At 39.1% G+C, this 14,530-nt stretch overlaps 1 protein-coding gene and 1 pseudogene across 2 annotated transcripts in view; one reads left to right on the top strand and one right to left on the bottom strand.

Annotated features, from left to right (window-relative positions):
- LOC104658121 overlaps positions 1–13,617 on the top strand; it is an 83,519-nt pseudogene extending 69,902 nt beyond the window's left edge.
- Positions 1–14,530, bottom strand: part of MBD5 (methyl-CpG binding domain protein 5) — a 548,850-nt gene that overhangs the window by 206,826 nt on the left and 327,494 nt on the right. The gene's annotated exons all lie outside the window — the stretch shown is intronic.

Below are 14,530 nucleotides of genomic sequence, written 5' to 3'. Positions count from 1 at the left end.
TGACATGATTGTATATTTAGAAAATCCCATTGTCTCAGCCCAAAATCTCCTTAAGCTGACAAGCAACTTCAGCAAAGTCTCAGGATACAAAATCAATGTGCAAAAATCAAAAGCATTCTTATACACCAATAACAGACAAACAGAGAGCCAAATCATGAGTGAACTTCCATTCACAAGTGCTTCAAAGAGAATAAAATACCTAGGAATCCAACTTACAAGAGATGTGAAGGACCTCTTCAAGGAGAACTACAAACCATTGCTCAACGAAATACAAGAGGACACAAACAAATGGAAGAACATCCCATGCTCACGGATAGGAAGAATCAGTATCGTGAAAATGGCCATACTGCCCAAGGTCATTTATAGATTCAATGCCATCCCCATCAAACTACCAATGACTTTCTTCACAGAATTGGAAAAAACTACTTTAAAGTTCATATGGAACCAAAAAAGAGCCCACGTTGCCAAGACAATCCTAAGCCAAAAGAACAAAGCTGGAGGCATCATGCTACCTGACTTCAAACTATATTACAAGGCTACAGTAACCAAAACAGCATGGTACTGGTACCAAAACAGAGATATCGACGAATGGAACAGAACAGAGCCCTCAGAAATAATACCACACATCTACAACCATCTGATCTTTGACAAATCTGACAAAAACAAGAAATGTGGGAAGGATTCCCTATTTAATAAATGGTGCTGGGAAAACTGGCTAGCCATATGTAGAAAGCTGAAACTGGATCCCTTCCTTACACCTTATACAAAAAGTAATTCAAGATGGATTAAAGACTTAAATGTTAGACCTAAAACCATAAAAACCCTAGAAGAAAAACTAGGCAATACTATTTAGGATATAGGCATGGGCAAGGACTTCATGTCTATAACACGAAAAGCAATGGCAACAAAAGCCAAAATTGACAAATGGGATCTAATTAAACTAAAGAGCTTCTACACAGCAAAAGAAACTACCATCAGAATGAACAGGCAACCTACAGAACGGGAGAAAAGTTTTGCAATCTACTCATCTGACAAAGGGCTAATATCCAGAATCTACAAAGATCTCAAACAAGAAAAAAGCAAACAACCCCATCAAAAAGTGGGCAAAGGATATGAACAGACACTTCTCAAAAGAAGACATTTATGCAGCCAACAGACACATGAAAAAATGCTCATCATCACTGGCCATCAGAGAAATGCAAATCAAAACCCCAATGAGATACCATCTCACACCAGTTAGAATGGCAACCATGAAAAAGTCAGCAAACAACAGGTGCTGGAGAGGATGTGGAGAAATAGGAACACTTTTACAGTGTTGGTGGGATTGTAAACTAGTTCAACCATTATGGAAGACAGTGTGGCGATTCCTCAAGGATCTAGAACTAGAAATACCATTTGACCCAGTGATCCCATTACTGGGTATATACCCAAAGGATTCTAAATCATGTTGCTATAAAGACACATGCACACGTATGTTTATTGCAGCACAATTCACAATAGTAAAGACTTGAAACCAACCCAATGTCCATCAATTATAGACTGGATTAAGAAAATATTGCACATATACACCATGGAATAGCGATAAAAAAGGATGAGTTCATGTCCTTTGTAGGGACATGGATGAAGCTGGAAACCATCATTCTCAGCAAACTATGGCAAGGACAAAAAACCAAACACTGCATGTTCTCACTCATAGGTGGGAATTGAACAATGAGAACACTTGGACATAGCAAGGGGAACATCACATACTGGGGCCTGTCGTGGGGTTGGGGGAGGGGTAGCATTAGGAGATATACCTAATGTAAATGACGAGTTAATGGGTGCACCACACCAACATGGCACATGTATACATACGTAACAAACCTGCACGTTGTGCACATGTACCCTAGAACTTAAAGTATAATTAAAAAAAAAAAAAGGATGTTACCCAATGTTGGTGTATTTGACATGTTAAATTACATAGGAAGCACTGTCAAATAAAACGTGATGTTTAAGCTTATTTGTTTTCTATTTGTATGAGTATATGTCATTGATATAAATTTCCAGAATTTTGGAATAAATTCGGAATTTTGATATAAATATTCCAGAAATTACATGACATTCATAGGACTTTGTCAAAACCCCCTTTTCCAGTTATTATTGTTGTGTGTCACAGAAACAACCAAATTATCTTTTCAAATAAACTGTTATCAGATCCTTAGAAGTTGATGGGCTGTGAAACCCCGTCTCTACTAAAAAAATACAAAACACTAGCCGGGCGAGGTGGCGGGCGCTTGTAGTCCCAGCTACTCGGGAGGCTGAGGCAGGAGAATGGCGTGAACCCGGGAGGCGGAGCTTGCAGTGAGCTGAGATCCGGCCACTGCACTCCAGCCTGGGCAACAGAGCGAGACTCCGTCTCAAAAAAAAAAAAAAAAAAAGAAGTTGATGGGCTTATTAATAAAACCATTAATTCAAGATCAAGCAGAACAAAAATTAATTACATGAGACTGAATGAACTAATTTTTATTAGTTTTTATTTGGAACATTGCTTGTTCTTTATTGTTTTGTTTTCCATATTTAAAGAAATGATTTTCTCTTAAACTATCCTTAGCTTACAGCAATCTTACAGATTATACCTTTGTAAACAAAATGAAACATTTATTTTTTTCTCTCTGCCTAATCTCTCCAAAATATGGATACATTATTGACTATTACTGTTTTTATGGCAATATAGTTGTTTGTACAAGGTCAATAAAAATATGTCTTTATTATAGCAGGACAGAGCTGGAAACACTGATTATATTACCAAGGCTTTGATTGAAATGGCGTATTTTAGAATGAAGTACACAGAATCAGATATGACTAAACAGATTTAAGAAACTAGAGTCAACTTTATAAATTATTGCTTATAAAGCCCTCTTGAGATACCAGTCTGGTATCTGGCTGACAGGGTTCCCATTCTTAAAATTGAATACAGAAGTCTCTTCCTGGGAGGCCCAGGAAACTCTGGATACCTTGGCGACCTAGAGAAGAGAGGAATTCACTCAAATCTGCAGGCATAATAGGTGGCAAAATCTGATGGTGAGTTCTTGGCTTGGTATGCTAGCCTGGGTTTTAAAAGTTTAATCTGAGATTCCTTATGAAAAGTTCAAACAAAGCAAACTTTAAAAGGCCTATGTGATCAATTACCATTCTTGCTATGCTTAGTTAAATAATAAGGCCAAATCTAATGACACTAGATTTATTTTGTAATACAAAATTAAAAAGGGGGAAAGATTGTAAAAAATTTTGTTTCAGTGGAAAACTATAGTGGACCTATTACTAGATTCTAGCTCTGTTCATTGTCTTTGAGGTTTCGTTATATCCTTGTAAACTGGACAGGATCCAGAATTCTAGTTTCCTTTGATATCTGGCTACAAGTGTTCAAACTAACATTCTAATTTTTTCTCCCATCCTTCTGCTTTGGCATCACTACGAACTAAAACTGCCATTTTCCCAAAGCTCTGCAAACTGAGGCTGGACAACTTGACACGAACTTCAAACAAATTACCATAACAGATTGTGTGCAGGCGACCATCATGCTGCTGCTGTTTGGGCCCCTCAGAAAGTTCACCCGATGTCATCGCTAAACACATTCAAATTGCAAACCAGGAAATTTCTTGGGTTGCTTCTCTCACCCTCAGTCGACCATTTAAAGATGCTTTGAGCCCAATATCCAGAAATGTTCTTGACTGGCTGCCTTCTGGACACAGAAACTGGGTTTGTAGACATTAATCTTGGTTTTTCTTTTTCTGTTTCATAGAAATGCCCCTCATTAAATGCCTGATTGTTCATACATCCGGCAGATATCCTCTACCAAACAAGGAATGGACTTCTATTACTCAAAGGAAAGAAGATTGACTCTTCTTTCTTTTGAACCATAGGGAGGATTGACAGAAACTCCCTCCTTTGACTGAACATTAGTTAGGCTCCTCTGAGTCTTCCTCTCAACAAAGCTTCAATCTTGGGCTCCATCTTTAGTCTAGGGACTCTGCCTGTTTAGTCCACTTAAAGCAAGTATGCTCCTGGATCACTTTAGCAAAAATCTCCCATCCTTGGTATCTGATCATATGGCCTGCCTTTTAAAATAACCCTGTGACGTCAGTTTAGCCAGAATTCTCCTTACCTCTGATGTTTCCTTTCAGTAATTTTCCATCCACTGACACCCACTCTGCTCCTTGGCTATAGATACCCACTGCCCTTATTGGAGTTAGAGTTGGGCCCAATCTGTCTCTCCCACTGCAGCCCCCAGTGCAGTCGTCCCTGAACAAAGTCTTCTTTATTGTCTCATCAAATGTCATCCATAATTTTTTCTTTAACGTAGTCCAAAATACTAGCTATTAGAATGAAAAGAAGCTTGAAAAGCTTTATTAAGGATGTTGGTATCTCAACTAATTTTGCAACCCACAATGTACTAGAATTGATTCAGTGATGCTAAACTTTTTTAATATTGAGAAGCAGTTTGTTGCTGGTTAAGTACTGACTCTTGTGCCAGAAAGCCTGGGATTAAATTTTGGCTCAGGTACTTACTTACTGTGGCACTTTTGGGCAAATTGCTTAACTGTTGTGTGCCTGCATTTCCTCACCTATTTGTTGATGTTAATATTACCTATTTAATTGGATTGCTTTGAGGATTAAATGAATTAATATATGTAAAACACTTAAAACAGTGTCTGGGTACAGTAAATACTATTTAGGTGTTAGCTGCTATTATTATTATTATTACTACTTACATTGATTCTTATCTTTCCTGAGATTTCAGACTCCTAAAAATCAGGGAGATCTGCAGTGTGGATATATGGCTGTGGAAAATCTCTGAATCCTGGAATATCAGCTGAGACATTGATGAGGGCATTATAGGTTGGCTCAGTTCATCAGCATTAGGCTTTGAGGTCCTTTGTACTCTATTGCCCCCTCAGTACTGTAAAGGTTTCTTTTGAGCTTGATAATCTCTATTAAAAATGTCCACATCAAGTGTTTCTGACACCTAATTAATTCATTAGATAAAAGTATAAATATTTTCTGTTACAAATAATTTTTGATAACAAAAAAAGAAAAAGATATCCAAATCTATTCAGAGTGAGCAAACTGTATTTGCAACATGTTGTATATTGTGATATATTACAATCCACTGGTAGGTTTGATTAGGTTGAACCACATGAAATTGCCCATAATCAATCATTTTTGACTCACAAAAATGACAGATCTTTTCAAATTGTTAAACCTAGTATTTCCTGAAATTTACTTTAGACAAAGAATATATGCTTTCATTTTTTCTTATTCATATTCTACACTTTTCTTTTTTTGTCGGTTAAAATAACTAAGAAATGATGTGGACAGATAAGGTCAACAACAGCAAATGAAATCATTCTTATATGAAATAACACTCTGGAACTGGTAATCTCCTCTTTGTCTTTGCCTTTAACCTCTAATACTTCCCCTTGCTCCCTGCTGTGCTGTTGTGGTAAGCCGCCTGGCCTGACATGTAGCCACACAGACTTTTTCCCTACCAACTTTGCATATATTAGCAACCAAATGCTGTGCCTTTGTTTAGAATATTGCTTTTTTAAGTATGCTTGGAAAGATTTTCTGGCAGGGCAACCTTATTCTTCAGAAGCTTAAATGGCTTGAATATACTAATTAACGAAACACCAAATTGTTTGTCTGATTTACTGCTCAATGCCTTTTGTAATGATTTGCTGGATTTGCTAAAATTCAGAAGGTTCCACTTATTAAAAACGAACAGCAGCTCCGATTATTTTGCGGGTCATTTGCAATCTGGTGATCTGCAATCATTATTTCACTTTCTGAGACCAACTAAAAATATAAATAATATCTTCAAATTTTATTTTTGAATCGCTCTTTAAATAAAGATATATAATATATAATAATGTATAACATATAATGTATATATGATATAATGAAACATATACATTTTAGTGTGGTATATCATTTTACTTTTCACTTTAGTTTGAAAAGAGTAAGATGAAAGTAACCAGGCTTTCAAAATAAAACAGAAGCCTGGGCAAGATAGTGAGACCCCATTTCTAAAAAAATAAAAAAAAACATTAGCCAGGTAGGGTGGTGTACATTGTAGCCCCAGCTACTCAGGAGGCTGAGGTGGATCACTTGAAACCAGGAGGTTGAGGCTGCAGTGAGCCATGACAGCACCACTGCACACTAGCTTGGGTGACAGAGTAAGACTGTGTCTCCAGAAAACCCCAAAAAACAAATGAACAAAAACCCAAAACAGAATTGCTTTAATATCTGGATACAAAAATAATCCAATCTAAGTCACACATCTATATGTAATTAAATGGACTTGATATAAGTTTAAGTCTCTTCAGCAGAACATTGACTTTAAAAAATTAGGTCTCTATTAGCAAGAGCTATTAATAACAGCAAGAAGCATGGAGAAAATATTGCTCTAGCCTGTTCTGTGTCTTAGGTAGCTTTAAAGGTTAAAATAAAAGGCTTTTTGATGGGAAGGGAAAGTCTTCATTCCAGATTGCTCCAAAAGGAAAAAGTGAGCATTAATAGAAAGATATGGTCTGGAGGCAGTGATCACTTGGAACAATAATATAGAACTTAACACTATGAGCAAATCACAAATCCAACTAAAATCACCAGTATTTTCCCACCTCCAATCTATTCTTCATGCCCAAAGCAAGCGGATGTTTTTCAAAATATGAATCTGAGCATAGTATCTGCCATTTATAAAGACTCAATAGCTTTATGTTATTCTCGAACTTAAAAATATATTCACATGGTCTTATACAGCTAGTATCGTTACAGTAGGTAGCTAGTCAGACACAAGCAGGGCAGGAGAGGGCCCCCCACCCCCAACCAAGAATGTCAGGCAACCATCAGGTGATCGTCAGGTGGATGGTCTGTCTCCCTAAAATAATAATCGGTCACAGCTGGTGCCAGGGAAAGGCAGTCTCCCAATAGATAAAAACACCTGAAACTGGTGATCAGCAGCTTTCTGGTAAGATCTCAGGAGTTAGGCAAGTGGGTGCAAGCATATACACTAAGAGGCAAAATGGCGGAGTTTAACTGGTATATGACCTTCTTCTAAGAACACTAGATCAGTAAGGAAAGAATGCCTCAAGTGAGCACATGTACAACTCTGGTAAATACACTATGCATACAGCCCCTCCGAAGTGCTGGTAGGCCACTGCTCAGGAGGACAGCCCACCCCAAGGGAAGAATCAGGGGAAAAGGGACGTAATTCCCCCAGAAACATGCCAACATATAAAATCCCAAGTCAAAGGTCAAACCACGCACTTGATCTGTCAAATCACCTGCTTGGTCCTCTTCCAAGTGTACTTTACTTCGTTTCCTTCCTGCTCGAAAGCTTTTTAATAAACTTTCACTCCTGCTCTAAAACTTGCCTCAGTCTCTCACTCTGCCCTGTTGAATTCTTTCTTCTGAGGAGGTAAGAACTGAGGTTGTTGCAAACCCATACGGATTCACCACTGCTAACAGTATGATTCAGTTACTTAATTCCTCTAATAACTTCCTATCCATGGACACTCTTCACCAGTTACTTCATTTGATCTTCCAGACACACCGTCCCTTTAGTCCCTGGCACCTTCTATGTCCCTTCCAGCTACACAGGCTCCTGTTATGCTTTTCTGGCTAGAATGTGCTTTCTTTCCTTCTTGACTCAGTTAACTGATATTCTACTGGCAATTAATGATAAGATAGTTTGGTTTATTGTGATATTGGCTTATGAATGAAGTGCTTTGGGGGTACAGAGGTGTCCCTCCATCTTAGTTACCAGCAATAGAACCCAACTTGTAATCTCAGCAGAAAATACATTTATTAAAGGATAGGAAGCACCTCACAGAATTCTTCCGGATGCTATAGAAACAGCTTTGGAAGTTACCCAACCAGGAAAGGAGCGTGCAGCATGCAGTGCTACTGTCTGGAAGCTGCAAGATATATGTTGCCACTATAATAACTTTTCTGTTATATTTGGAAACTGGAAGTAGCTGCTACTGCTGCTTCAGAAATGAAGACTCCAGAAATGGAGTCTGTAGTCTACGTTTTTTTCATGTCTCTAATTTTTGTTTCAAAGTCTGTGGTGAGTATGCCTGATTGGCAGTCCTGTTTATGGACTTATGCCCAATGTGTAAGAGAGGCTGGGAGAGTAAGTAGTAGGCATTTTAAGTTGTAAGACAGAAAATATCTCTGATTCAGAATGTAGGGTACTCCCTAAACCCAGAAAGAGAGCTCTAATACTAATTATCCAAGAATAACAAATATCCGCTAGCTGAGGAATACAGACAGAATTGAGAAAAACTTTTCAAGGAAGGTAATATTTTAGTTGTGTCTAGGTTTTTCTTCTTTTTTTCTACTTTTTGTTAAGACTTTGTCAAGCAAAGTCTTGATGATAGGGAGGCCACTGCAGGAAGAGAAGAGAGAATAGCATTGGTTCTTAAGCAGCTTTAGAATCAAATGAAGAGCTTTATAAAAAACAATCCCCCTGGCCAGTGCAATGGCTCATGTCTGTAATCCCAGCACTTTGGGAGGCCGAGGCGGATGGACCGTATGTCAGGAGTTTGAGACCAGCGTAGACAACATGATGAAACGCTGTCTCTACTAAAAAATACAAAAAATTAGCTGGGTGTGGTGGTGGGCACCTGTAATCCCAGCTACTTGGGAAGCTGAGGCAGGAGAATTGCTTGAACCTGGGAGGCGGAGGTTATAGTGAGCTGAGATCGTGCCACTGCACTCCAGCCTGGGCAACAAGAGTGAACTCCATCTTAAAAAAAAAAAAAAACCGAAACGTAGTCACTTATTTAATAGGTGTGGCCTGGGTCCCTGATATCTCTGATATCTCATATTACTATCAGGATATTCTGTGACAATCATTTGGTTAAGTATCTGTTAAAGCAAAAGCACTGACACATAAAATAGATGGTCTGCTTAAGAGAAAGCAGTAAGTATAAGTGGTGCTCAGGGAGATCAGAGATGAGGCAAGAAAGCAAACTATGGGCAAATATAAAAGGTTATGACTGACTTCCTGAAGCATTTAAAGTGTATTCTATAGGCCCTCAGACATTTTTGAAAATGGAGATAACACATAATAGAAACTTGTTAACTCTGCATGTGAGTAAAACAACACGACACTTCAGTGAACAAAACAGGAAACGACTGGATATCAGTTATTAAAACAAAACAAAATACCCAAGGAAATTGAATAAAACTGAGCCTTTTATATATCTTGTATGCAGGTACCTGAAGGCTTAATCAAGCAATAGATCCAGAAGGTCGGTCCTTCATTTTTTCAGGTAAATTAGGATACAGTATTAGTAGTCAGTGAACATTTGGACAGAATAGAGGGTTGCAGGAGCAAAGAACTCTTAGAGTTCCAAACAACTTTAGACAAAGTTCTTTAAAGAAAGTTCTTTAGGCCAGGCATGGTGGCTCATTCCTGTAATCCCAGCACTTTGGGAGGCTGGATCACATGAGGCAGGTGGATCACATGAGGCAGGTGGATCACATGAGGCCAGGAGTTCAAGGCCATTCTGACCAACATGGAGAAACCCTGTCTCTACTAAAAATACAGAAATTAGCCGGGTGTGGTGGTGCATGCCTGGAATCCCAGCTACTCAGGAGCCTGAGGCAGAAGAATCGCTTGAACCCAGGAGGCAGAGGTTGCAGAGAGCCAGATCATGCCACTGCACTCCAGCCTGAGTGACAGAGCAAGACTCTGTTTCCAAAAAAAAAAAGAAAAAAGAAAAAGTTCTTTAAACAGAGGACAAACAAAGCCCACCTTCTGCCGGGAGGTTCTAGGAAGAAACTGCTAGAGAAGAAAAAGGGCCTGGTTTGGCCTGGCATATCCTGGGTTAACTGGGGGACCATCAAGGATGGGGAAAGGAGAAAGTTTTCCCATCCTTGCTTTGTCACACTGGGTTTGGAGGCAGTAGCATGACTACAACTGAGATTGGCTGTAACCCAGAATTGCTTATTCTCTTTCCTTGTATATGACCTACAGAATGCCATGCATATAAACAGGTGTACTTATGTTAGGTTGTGCCTATTCATACATGTTGGCACTAAGTCTATACATACAATATTGATATATGAGGATGCTGTAATTTATTGACATGCAGTGTACAAAGTGGTTTATGGCATGATGCCAATTTCTAGAGCTACAAGTAATATATTGATAAATTATAAATCACACAGTAATAAAGTTCCTTCTGAGAAGAAGAAGAGAGGTTTATGGGATAATGTCCAAAAGATAATAGCCCAGACTCACGTCTGGAATGGATGCGGAGTGAGGAGCTCCCCAGTGAAACAACCATAACTGGTAAAAAAATTATAAAAATATAATCATTTAAAATCTCTGAAAATTGTCTCAAGGGCACACAGCCAATGAGGAAACATTTATGCAAGACAATTTCCTAACTCTTGGGAAGAACAATGAGAATCACTGGCACTTGAGTCACAACCCACTCCTTTCCTCACTTCCACTCACCAGCTCAGCAGGACAGAGGCTCCACTACAGGTAGGTGTGGTTAAGATTACAGGGTTCTCCTTCTCCCCACCTCCCAGCCAAGGGCTCTGATATCTTCCACAGAGAGGCAAGCCATCAACATTCCTCATGACCCCAGCTATGTATTGCAGATGTAAAATTCCACTCAAGTACAGTTGAGAGGCCAGGGGTTCCCTTTCTGCACCAAGACCTTACCTGTAGAGCAAAAGTTCTTCTACTCCAGGTGAGGCAGACTGAGAACACTGGAGCTTAAAACATCCATGCTCCAGCTCACCCTTAGGGCACAGGTTCCATGCTGGGAGAGGCAAGTCAAGAGATTAGAGGCTACTCCTCTGCACACTGCTCTGCTCAGCTCATAAAACAGGTTTACCACCGCATGAAAAGTGGGCTGCTGTTCCTAACCTTAGCTTCATGCTAGTAGTTCCAAGATTTTGCCCAGGGGGAGGAGAATGTCATAAGAACAGAGAACTCCAAAGCTCTCCCCAAGAGAACTGACTTTATTGAGAATAGAGTGTGGGAGAGTTCAAGCCCAAGAGTGCTCTTAAAACAATGAAGATTTTGATGGTAAGCAAGAGGAGGCTAGTATCTCCATGAGAGAAATAAGCTAAGTAGTAGGTCATTTCAGTGAACAATAGGAAATGACTGGATATCAGTTATTAAACAAAACAGAAAAACACACCCAAGAACATGAAGGTATTTGCCAGAGAGAATCAAAGAGACAGCCAAGAACAATCCTCCTGGCTTCAGAATAAACTTCAAAGAATGGCCTCAAAATTAGTTCAGTATAGGGGACAGAATTTAATTGGAACAGACTGTAGAGCAATTTGTTCCTTGGGGTATTATTGGAAACAACAGAGCATTACCTCAGCAATTACTAGAGCTTAACAGGTAGGTATGATACCGATAGAAGCAAACAGCATAACAGATCAGGGAAAGAGACAGTCAAAGGGAGTCTGTCATAGCTACTGTCATCCCAGGAGGACTATATGCATGGGAAACACTTGTGCTCTGAAGAGAAACATCAGAAGCTTCACATAGGTGGTGAATAGACTTTGTTAAAATAGTCCAGAGAAGTCATTAAATGAATAAATAGGCCAACAACAATGAGTACTGAGGACTAATATTCAGAATTGCTACAATATGCTATCCAGAAAGTCCAGTTTTCAATAAAATATTATAAGATATGCAAAGAGGCCAGACACGGTAACTCACGCCTGTAAATCCCAGCACATTGGGAGGCTGAGGTGGGCAGATCACTTGAAGTCAGGAGTTCCAGACCAGCCTGGCCAACATGGTGAAACCCTGTTTCTACTAAAAGAACAAAAAATAAAAATAATTAGTGGGGTGTGGTGGCAGGTGCCTGTAATCCCAGCTATTTGGGAGGGTGAGGCACGAGAATTGCTTGAACCCGGGATGTGGACATTGCAGTGAGCCGAGATTGTGCCGCTGTACTCCAGTCCAGCCTGGGCGACAGAGCGAGACTCCATCTCCAGAAAAAAAGAGAGACAGAGAGAGAGAGACATGCAAAGAAACAAGAAAGTTCAGCTCATACACAGGAAAAAAATAGTGAACACAAACTGCCTGTGAGAGGACCCAGATTTCAGACTAAACAGACAAAGATTTTAAAGGAGCCATTATAAATGTGATATATTTGAAGAACTAAAGCAAACTATGCTTAAAGAACAAAAGGAAAGTATTATTATAACATTTTAACAGATATATAATATTAATAAGGAGACAGAAATTACAAAAAAAGAAATCGGGCAATTGTGGCCGGCCAGGTGTGGTGTGTGGGTTTGTGGCCTGTGCTTTGCAATGCAAGTGGGTGGCCTGGCTTCTCTCCTCCCCTGCCTCCATCTGGATCACGAGTTCCAGTGCTTCAGCATTAGAGAAAGAGATTGGCCCAGAATCGTTTCCAGTCAATGAGCACTATTTTGGGTTAGTCAATTTTGGTAATACCTGCAATGGGCACTTTTGGGTTAGTCAATTTGGGGAATATGTGCAATTTTGGGAATTCAGTACTTCATGCGCTTTATTTTTGTCATCCGTTTCAGGAAAAAGTTCTAGCATACAAGACAACCTAGGAAGAAGGAAAATTTTAATGTGCTCAGCAACTTTCTTCCACGGTGTAGCCACACAGAAGGAAAAGGTTGAAGTAATATCTCCCGAGAAGTTCAAAACAAGATTACAGAAAGAAAATGAGCTTTTCTGCATGCAACAAGATGCCCATGGGTTCTTAAATTACCTACTAAATACAATTGCTGATATTTTATAAGAAGAGAGAAGGCAGGATAAACAAAATGGTCACTTACCAAATGGTAATATTGATACTGAAAATAACAACAGCACACCAGACCCAATGTAGTTCATGAAATTTTTCAGAAAACATTAACTAATGAAACCAGGTGTATTACTTGTGAAACTATAGGAGCAAAGACGAAGATTTTAAAGAACTTCCTGTGATGTAGAACAAAATGCATCAATTATTCACTGTTTAAGGGTTTTTAGCAACACAGAAACTCTATGAAGTGAATACAAACATTACTGCGAAGAATGTTGTAGCAAACAGGAAGCACATGAATGAAAGTTTAAAAACCACCCATGATTATATCTCTACATCTGAAACGATTTAAATATATAGATTAAATTCACTGATGTACGAAACTTTCTTACTAGGTAGTTTTTCATTTGGAACTTTGTCTGTGTAACACTTCAGAGGATGCAACCAATCCAGACAGAACGCACGACCTTGTTGCTATTATGATTCACTGTGGAAGTGGTCACAGGTGAGGCCATTATATTGTAATAGTTAAGAATCAAGATTTCTGCTTGTCCTTTGATGACACTGTAGAAAAAAATGAATGTACAAATTACTGAAGAATTCTATGTATTGCTCAGATATCGCAAAGAACTCAGAGTCTGGTTACATTCTGTTCTATTAGTCTCGGAACTCAGTGGAGACTGTGAGGAGGACACACTTTCTGCCTTATTTCTCCTCTGGTTATTTTGGAGAGAATCAATCACTAATTTTTCAAGAAAATAGAAATGCAGGAAGGTCAAAAGCCACTAATACTCTTTGCACACAATAAAGCAAAGGATTTTGATGATATGGATTTTGAAAAAACAGAAAGGTGGAAATTCTGGACGGAAATAAATATATAATATAATTAAGTAAGAAATTCACTACAGGGGCATGGTCATAGATTTCAGTTGGTAGAATAAAGAATCAGTGAACACGATGATAGATTGATAGAGATTATGTAATGAAAAGACAGAGAAAAAAGAATGTAGTAAACAACAGAGCCTCAGAGAAATATGAGACACCACTAAACACAGCAGCATATGCATAAAAGGGGTACCAGAAGGAGATGAGAGAAAGAAACAAAACAATACTCAAAGAAATAATGGCTGGAAACTTCCAAAATTTGATGAAAATTCATTAACTGACCTATTGAAGAAGCTCAACAAATTCCCAGTAGGATGAGGACAGAGAGAATCATACTCAGACACATCAAAGTGAAAATGTTCAAGGGAGAGAAAATCTTGAATGCAGTAAGAGAAAAATACTTCCTCACATACAAGGGAAGCTCAAAAAGATCAGTGGGTGACTTCTCATCAGAAACAATGGAGACCAGAAGGCAGTGGGACGATATAAACAAAGTGCTGACGGGAAAACAAAACCCCAAAACTTGTTACTTAAAAATTTTAATTCTGGGCTGGACATGGTGGCTCACGTCTGTAATCCCAACATGTTGGGAGGCTGATGTGTGTGGATCACTGGAGGCCAGGAGTTCAAGACCAGCTTGGGCAACATAGTGAAACCCTGTCTCTACTAAAAATACAAAAAAATCATCTGGGTCTGCTGGTGTGTGGCTGTAATATCAGCTACCTGGGAGGCTGAGGCACGAGAATCCCTTGAACACAGGAGGTGGAGGTTGCAGTGAGCCGAGATCGCACTGCTGCACTCCAGCCTGGGCGATGGAGCCAGCTTTATCTCAAAAA

This window comes from Rhinopithecus roxellana, chromosome 14 (assembly GCF_007565055.1).
Source record: "Rhinopithecus roxellana isolate Shanxi Qingling chromosome 14, ASM756505v1, whole genome shotgun sequence".
NCBI lineage: Eukaryota > Metazoa > Chordata > Mammalia > Primates > Cercopithecidae > Rhinopithecus > Rhinopithecus roxellana.
Note: the sequence above shows the minus strand (reverse complement) of the source record. Positions and strands in the feature narration are given on the sequence as shown.